Source organism: Microtus ochrogaster, linkage group LG5, assembly GCF_000317375.1.
Source record: "Microtus ochrogaster isolate Prairie Vole_2 linkage group LG5, MicOch1.0, whole genome shotgun sequence".
Lineage (NCBI taxonomy): Eukaryota > Metazoa > Chordata > Mammalia > Rodentia > Cricetidae > Microtus > Microtus ochrogaster.
The window spans coordinates 5,135,491-5,144,844 of NC_022031.1; the positions used below are offsets into that span (position 1 = coordinate 5,135,491).

At 37.9% G+C, this 9,354-nt stretch overlaps 1 protein-coding gene and 1 pseudogene across 5 annotated transcripts in view; both read left to right on the forward strand.

The window, feature by feature from the left end:
* Positions 1–9,354, forward strand: part of Ralyl (RALY RNA binding protein like) — a 781,615-nt gene that overhangs the window by 465,168 nt on the left and 307,093 nt on the right. The window lies entirely within an intron of this gene.
* On the forward strand, positions 5,464–6,881 carry LOC101981111 (annotated as a pseudogene).

Below are 9,354 nucleotides of genomic sequence, written 5' to 3' on the forward strand. Positions count from 1 at the left end.
TCTATCTATCTATCTATCTGTCTGTCTGTCTGTCTGTCTGTCTGTCTGTCTGTCTGTCTGTCTGTCTGTCTGTCTGTCTCTATCTATCTATCTATCATCTATCTATCTATCATCTATCTATCTATTTTTCATTGCCATTTCTCTCCATCCCTCCTCCAACTCGTCCATCACAATACCTAGTGTTTTCATCTCCCATCCTTTTCCCTCTCTTCTCTCCTTTTATCCAGGAAATCTCATGTATTTCCTCTTCCCAAGGTAATTCATGCTCTTTACTTTGAGTACTTCTTTTACCAACCTTTTCTGAGGCTATGCATTTGAACCTGGCTATCCTTCCCTTTATATCTTATAACCACTTATATGTTTTTATAGAGTTTATGGCTGCTTTTCTTATTACTTAGAGTTACAAGTTTTTCTCAATTTTTATTTTATACTAACAAATCTAACGTATTTTAAACATTTAATTTTCAAGACTCACTCTATTCCTTCCTACCCATGTTTTGTCCCTATTAAATTTTAAGTAAAATTTAGAAACTGCCTTTATACTCTTATTTGTGTAACTACCACTGCTCTGTGTTAGATCAAACAGAATAGTAAAGAAAATTGAATTTCTCTTGCCAATAGCTCCTCATCACGGAAGGTGCTCTATGTCCACCTCTGATATCCATGTTGTGATTTTTTTCTAGATTGAGCTTGTAGATCAGGTGGGTACTGTCACATCTGCTTAAAGTTCACATGTGCAACAATAAGGTTGTGTACGGAAAACACTGTGTTCTTATACTCATTTCCAAACAAATAAACAAATAAATAGATAGATAAAATGTAGAAGACTCTGACTTTTGTAATCTTCCTTTCTCCTATTCTGAAATGATTATTAATCCTAGTGTATGGGGTATATAATAAAGATGTCTCATTAGAGATGAGCAATCTGCAATCAAGTATTCCAAGTACCTTGACTATTTGTGGGTTACTAAGCTCATTACTACCTACTGCAAAGATAAGTTTCTTTAATGAGGTTTATTTTAAGGGTACAAGTCATTAAGAACCAGTTTTATATTATGTTCTATTAGCAGACTTGTAGTAGTACACTCTCCCTGAGAACCTATAACTGGCTTTCTTACAAGTTCTTGGCCCTGATAACTGTGGCAGGTATGTGTTCTATCTTGTGGAGTAGGCCTTAAATTCAATCAGAAAGGGACTGACTATTTCTATGACATCTACACCACTATTGCCTCAGTGGGTATATTGTACCAGTGACAGGTAGTTCATCAGTGTAGATCAGAGTTTTCACCTGAATAAGACTGGTGATGAATTTTCTCCTCCAATATTATGATTACCACTTTCCAGAACTGTGAAAAGGATTCAGTATAAATAAAGCTTCCAGGTCATCAAATGCTATGAGATAATAGTCTTTAAAAAAACTGTAGGGGCTGGAGAGATGGCTCAGAGGTTAAGAGCATTGCCTGCTCTTCCAAAGGTCCTGAGTTCAATTCCCAGAAACCACATGGTGGCTCACATCTGTAATGGGGTCTGGTGCCCTCTTCTGGCCTGCAGGCATACACACAGACAGAATATTGTATACATAATAAATAAATAAATATTTTTAAAAAAACTGTAAAATTTTGTCACTTGTATTGGTTTAATAAAATGCTGATTGTTCAGTGGCCATGCTGAAAGTATAGTTGGGGCAACCAGACTAGGAGAATTCTGGGAAGAGGAAAGGAGGAGATGCAAGTGTAAATCAGACACAGAGGAAGCAAGATGAGAACGCCATACTGAGAAAAGATACCAAGACACATGCCTAACTATAGATAAGAATTATTGGTTAATTTAAGTTGTAAGAACTAGTTAGCAACAAGCCTGTGCAATAGGCCAAACAGTTTAAAATTAATATAAGCCTCATATTATATTATATTATATTATATTATATTATATTATATTATATTAATCAGTTTATACTTAACCTAAGTCCCTCTTGGGACTGAATGACTGTGGTACCAGTTGGAATAAAAACTTTTGTTTAAAATCAACAAGTAACAACCTTGTTTTCTAGCATAAACTATCCTGGCTTTTTTATGCTTTGTTTTGCTGCCAAGAAGTTTTATAGGAACCTTTGGGTATTTCTGCTACTTAAACAAATTTTTGTTTCTTTATAGATTATCTCTTGTATTATCAATCCATTTGCCTTAATTACAACATCAGAAATAATTGGCTCTATATCATATAAGTATACATGGTTATATCAAGTTACCAGATTGACAAATGCCACAGAACTATTCAAAAAGAAATAATTGAATTGGAAATCATTTACTGTTAAAATGGCTTCCATTGTAACCAATTCTGCTAGTAGATATGATGTTTAGATCTGAGCCAGAACCTGAACCTTTGTGCATTTTGTAAGATGGTAGGCAGCCACATCTGCTTTGCGAAGCAACCATGGAGAAGACAGAGCCAGATCACCACCACACTTGAGAAAATGCAGGGTCCACAGAAATGGTTGTTCCAAAATATCTTCTTTGAAACCATCTTATCCCTTTCTTTAGAATGATTTATTTTAATTGCAACAGAAATTAGAAAACATACAGTTCTGTTGTCTCTTAGAAAACTGCTTGATGTCAGTGAGTACAAAAACGAAAATCATAAACAGCACTTAAATGTGTTAGGACAAACTAGAAATAAAGAGAATGAGACAACTTATGTTGAATATACTTCGAACAGCACTACTAATGTTGTCTCTTACATGCATGAGAATGATTCTATTGTGACACAATCCAAAGGGGGAAAATGGCCACTGCACATAAATTTCTTGTCCATTGCAATGAGTACTAATTCAGTTACAATTGTAAAATTACTGTGCAAAATGGATTATCTTCCCTCTTTCCTTTAGGATGATGAAACATGTTTGTTATCTAAGTTTATAGTCAAGAAAAGCTTTTGTAAAGATTAAGTTTGTATGAATTTTTGAGTAAAGAATTTAATCAAATGATGACAAAAAATATCCAGGCAAGCACAATTTCAATCTAAAGGGCACCAAAGGCAGAGTCATACTTGTCTTTCAGAAGTATTATCTGAGACCTCAAATTTTCAATTTTCACAAAAACTGAAAAGAATACTTAATATACTTAGGTTCTGTAAACTCTTAGTTGGAGAAAAATGATAATTATAAAAATTTTAACTCCTTGGGTATAACCAAACCCAAACATGTAGCAAGTTCTTTTGTGAAATAGTTTGATCTACAGAGCTGTGCTATCCTGAGGGTTGCAATGCAATCTGTTAAAACATATTAGTACTTTGCATGTTGTAACTAACTGAAACTTCCACAATATTTAGTGAAGGAGTAACTACTGCCACCTTCAATTTGTATGACAACATTTAAGACACATTGAGAAGAAAGTTGGCTTTAGGCACAGAGAAACTTGACATGAGAGTCCAATGTATAATTAAATGGGGAGACCCATTTGCAACACTGATAGATTGCTATTGATCCCCTTAAGAACATTTATAAAGGGAATGCTTTTGTAGGAAACAGTGATCATTGAAATCACTAGCATCATCCTTGGTCCCACAGCCACTCAGGTTTTTTTCTTGATATATTTGGAAGTATTTTTTATAGTCAGAAAATTTCCTCCCTTTTTGGACTCAGCCACAATCTATCTCAGGACACTTAGAGTAGATACTACTTGTGGTTTGTCATTCCTACTGAACTTGAGACCTGACAACCACCTCCCCCATTTGGGCTGTATGGTTCAATATCTTGACTCAAGTTTTCTTCCATTCAGATTTCAGTTCCAAGATTTAAAAGCTTCTGTAAAGTAGTGAAAATTTTGAGACTTTCAAGGATAATTAACCTCAGCACTATTTCTGTACCTGAAACATGGTAAGAGCTTGGTGATGCTTAACTTTTGATATTGCTCTTAACATATATTAACATTAGTTAATAGTAATGATTAAAACAGAAAAAAAGTTGCTTCTACCTTTTAAATTCTCACTAGCATTGTAAGAATGAGACCACCAAGTCCAGCTGGACTGATCTTTTCTCATCACAAATTCCTTCACAGAACCTATATGCAAAGAGGCAGATTCTTCCACTTCTGTGTATACCTTCCCTTTCTCTCCAGATATGTCCTTTTGCCTTTCTCAATAATGGGTTCTTTAACCTAACTTTGAATGGTTTACTGCCTCCTAGATAGAAATCCTGGATTCTGTATCCATCCCATCATAGAGTGCTGGCAGGATAAGAGTCTGCTGTTTCCTGAAAGAATGAAGACTACAGCTGTCTTCTCTCTTGATCTCTCCTGTTTTGCATATTTTTTGGAAAAATTACATATTTTAGATGGTGTGTGATATTTTATAAAATGGTTTGACCCACAGTATGGCTTTAGTTAGCCAGGAGAATATGTTGGCTTGATTCCACATGTTATGCCTAACCTTTGTGAGGGAACAGTTCATTTAATCTTCTGTGAATGGCATACAAAAAAAGGTTTAATGAGTATAAATGAGCTATTTCCTTGTTCACTGTTACAATTTCAGTATTTCTCATTGTTCCTGATAACTGTAGCATATTTCAAAATTATTTAATAAATCAACATTAGCTAAACTTAAATTTTAAGTAGTATTTTCTCCCAAAGTTATAGGAAATGTATAACTTTTATGTACATATGTTTTTGTATATATTCATAACCTTCTGTGTATGGATAAAGAAGCATTCATGAATGTGGATGCATAAATACGCATACCAGAGACTGAAGTCAGATGTTGTTCTCAAACACCTCCCACCTTATTTATTGAGACATGGTCACTCACAGAACCTAGAACTCACTGATTAATCTAGGAAGTGCATTTAGGAAGCACTAATAACCCTTCTATTTCCACATCACAGACATGGGATTTCCCAGCCCAGATTTTTCAGATGGGTATACAGGATCAGGACTTAGGTCCTCTTGCTTGCATTGCAAGTATTTTACCAAATGATCCATTTCCTCAATTCCTTAAATTTTTATGAAATATTATAAAGTAACCTTTAACTGTGTTCCAATACTGTATTAAACTACGTTTAGTTTGATTAGCTTCACTGCTTCCAAAGTGAGCTCAGGAAAACATTCTCTATTGCAGGCATTTTTCTCCAAAAATGAATCTGTTTTAAACATACTACCATATTTAAAACGTGTATTTTATAGAAAAGGAAAAGGAAGTGTAGACAACAGAAAAGTCTGACAATTTAATAGCACTTAGTGGAAGTTTGACCTTTAGTAGTCAATACCGACTTATGTTTATATAATGATAACAGCTACTTAATATTCAATGACTATTTTTTTAGAGTTATGTTATGGGAAAGCCTTTTTGTACACCATGAAGATATGCTATTCTCATTAGTTTAATAAAAAGTTAATGGCCTCTTCAGACGGTGGAGGCCGTGCAGCGTCGCTGTTACTCTGAGCAAAGAACTGTGGTCAGAGGGGTGCAAACATGCAGAGCAATAAACCCTTTAACTTGCAGAAACAGAGCCATTCTCTAAGGAAGCACCATCAACATCAGCACCATCAGCAGCATCGCGCCATCAGCAGCAGCAGCAGCAGTAGCAGCAGCCACCTCCACCAACACCTGCAAATGGACAGCAGGCCAGCAGCCAGAATGAAGTTTTAACCATTGACCTGAAGAACTTTAGGAAACCAGGAGAGAAGACTTTCATCCAACGAAGCCGTCTCTTTGTGGGCAATCTTCCTCCTGACATCGCTGAGGAGGGAATGAGGAAACTTTTTGAGAAATATGGGAAAGCAGGAGAGGTTGTCTTTCCTAAAGACAAAGGCTTTGGTTTTATTCTCTTGGAAACAAGAACCCTAGCGGAAATTGCCAAAGTGGAGTTGGATAATATGCCACTACGTGGAAAGCAGCTACTTGTGCGCTTTGCCTGTCATAGTGCATCCCTTGCAGTCCGCAACTTTCCTCAGTATGTGTCCAATGAGCTGTTGGAAGAAGCCTTTTCTGTGTTTGGCCAGGTGGAGAGGGCTGTCGTCATTGTGGATGACTGAGGAAGGCCCTCAAGGAAAGGCATTGTTGAATTCTCAGGGAAACCAGCTGCTCGCAATGCTCTGGGCAGATGCAGCGAAGGCTCCTTCTTGCTAACCGCATTTCCTCGGCCTGACTGTGGAACCTATGGACCAGTTAGATGATGATGAGGGACTTCCAGAGAAGCTGGTTATAAAAAACCAGCAATTTCATCAGGAGTGAGAAAAGCCACTCAGATCAGCACAGCTGGGTCCTTTGAGTATGAGTGTGCCATGCTCTGGAAGGCACTCACTGAGATGGAGAAGCAACAGCAAGATCAAGTGGACCACAAAATCAAGGAGGCTCGTGAGAAGCTGGAGATGGAGATGGAGGCAACACGCCATGAACACCAGGTTATGCTAATGGGGCAGGATTTGATGAGGCGTCAAGAAGAGCTTCGGAGAATGGAGTTGCTGGATAACCAAGAGGTTCAGAAACAGCAGCTAGAGCTCAGGCAGGAGGAGGAACGCAGGCGCCGTGAGGAAGAAATGCAGCGGTAACAAGAAGAAATGATGCGGCGACAGCAGGAAGGATTCAAGGAAACCTTCCCTGATGTGAGAGAACAAGAGATGTGGATGGGCCAAATGACTGTGGGAGGTGCTATGGGCATAAACAATAGAGGTGCCATGCCCCCTGCTCCTGTGCCAACTGGTACCCCAGCTCCTCCAGGACCTGCCACTATGACGCCAGATTGAATTTTGGGATTGACCCCACCAACAACTGAACGTTTCTGCCAAGCTGCTGGAAGGAATTGGAGCAACTGGTGGAAATCCTCCTGCTTTCAACCGTCCTTCTCCTGGAGCTGAATTTGCTCCAAATAAACGCCGCCGATACTAAATACAAGTTGCAGTGTCTAGTTTCCCGCAACCCTTAAAAGAAAGGTTATTTTTGGACTAGCCAAGAATTCGACCCTGGAAAAGTGTTAGGGGTTCTTCCCAATAGATAGATCGTCCCTGCCTGTAATACTCTAGGGAGTATGCTTGAAGGCAGAGGGCAAGGGAGGGGTGTTATTTAACAAATCAAAGTCTGTGGTATATTGCTTTCTCAAGTCTGTCTGGTACATTCCTGAAATGTGTTGATTGTTGAATCAAAGCAAAGTGAACTCAGAGAGCTCCATTAATCTTGGTCATTCCTGTTTCCTTCTTTCCTCCCTTGCTTTCTTCCTTCCATCCCTCCCTCCTTCCTTCATTCCTCATGTTTTAATTACTTTTTCAACTTTATTCCTCCAACTCCAGAGACACTGCCACATATATACCACAAAACCTAAACATCCTCCAATGACCTAGCACAGTTCCTCCACTCTCTCCCAGGTGAGAATTCAGACAAGTGTCCGCAGAGGTTACAACATACATACGGTTCTGTTATATCTCATATATAACCCCTTCATGTCCTAAGGAAGACATTTTCTCTTAGAGATTTTCATTTTAGTATATCTTTAAGAAAAAGTCTTGTGTTAACTTGCCTCAATGTTTTTCTTGGGTAAAGACTCTTCAAGAATCAATGTCCTTCTCTGTCTGATATTGCTGTTCACAGCTTTCCTTGATAGGCCTAGTACAGTCTTGGAAACAGGGTTGCTGTGTGTTGAAGGTCTGACAGTAGCTCTTAGCCTTGCCTATCTTAGATGGTTACGCTGTGCATTTTTTTTTTATTGGTGTACTATGTTTGATTTGTTCCTGATACCTTCAATTTGATATTTTTCTGAGAAATGGAGCAGTAATGCAGTATCACCTTTTTGAAATACATTTGAAGCCTTTAAAAAAGTTAATGGCCAATAACTAGGCAGGAAGAAGTAAGGTGGGAATTGTGGACAGGGAAAAAGAGAAAACAGAGATGTAAAAGGGAGATGCAGGGAGAAGCAAGATGAACATGCCACAGTAAAAAAGGTAGATTATAGATAGAAATACCGGTTAATTTAAATTGCAGGAGCTAGTTAGTAATAAGCCTAAGCTATAGGCTAAGAATTTATAATTAAGAACAAGTAAGTCTCTGTGTGGTTATTTATTTCAATAATGGGACAGAAAAGTGAACCACCAGAGTTAAGCAATCCATTTAAACAACATACAGTAAGAACCTGACTAAAGAGCTTTAATAAAATTAAATGAGTGCTGCCAAAAACAATTTATCAATTTTAAAATAATTTTCTAATATAATATTTTTAAATTAATATTTTTATTGACTATTTGGAATTTTATATAATACACCTGAATCACAGTTGCTTCTTATTCTTCACAAATCCATCCTTCTACCCTTATATATTCCCCTAAAATTAAAAAGAAAGTATATCAAATCTGCTTTATTTTGACCATATATTCTATGGAGCATGGTCAAACTCCCACAGGTGAGCCCCTTAAGTTCTTCCTCACTATCCCTACCGTGAAGAGCTGAACTTTAGAATCTTTATTACAATTTAAAGGACTCTCTATAATATCCTGTCTTCCTATCTAGATTTTTTAGGATGGACGGTTGTCATAGAAGCCTTTATCACTTGTGAGACTGCAGTCAATGATATCACATCAAAAGAAGTTTTCTTCTCAAAATAACCAGTGGCAACATGGATCATGAACTTCCACATGTTTTTGGCAGCAACACAGACCATGGAGACCAACAAGGCCTTAGGTGGCCCAGGATTCATACTGCTTCTGGAGGCCATGTTGATGTACATGATTCATCTTGCCCCTGAAGGTCAAAAAGGTTTGATGTTTTAATTTAGATATGATTGACCAAAACCTTGTAGATGACTCTGAGAGTCAACTTTCTGCCATGGCAAGAGTACCCAGAAATCATATTGGAAAACAAGAGAGATTTGATGTTTCTCAATGATGGAGGTCTTGGTCTCGGGTAGTTAGCCTGTCTGGGCCTATTCAAGATCAGTGCATCATATGCTAAAAGTTATAATGAAGCTGCTGATCATATGAAGATTGGTATGTTATTTTATTTTCCTGTTGCTATGGTAAAATATCACCAAAAATAAACTCAAATAACCCAGGATTTATTTCAACTCAGAGTTCAAGAGAAGAGCTCATCATGACAGGGAACTCAAGGCTTCAGGAGGTTGAAGGAGACTCATTACACTCACAGTCAGGAAGCAGAGAGAGAGGAATGGATGCTTGTGATTACCTCATTTTCTCCATTTTTTTATAAATTTATTTTTTATTAAAGATTTCTGTCTCTTCCCCACCACCGCCTCCCAGTTCCCTACCCCTCCCCCAATTAAGTCACCCTCCCTCGTCAGCCCAAAGAGCAATCAGGGTTCCCTGCCCTGTGGGAAGTCCAAGGAACCCCCACCTCCATCCAGGTCTAGGAAGGTGAGCA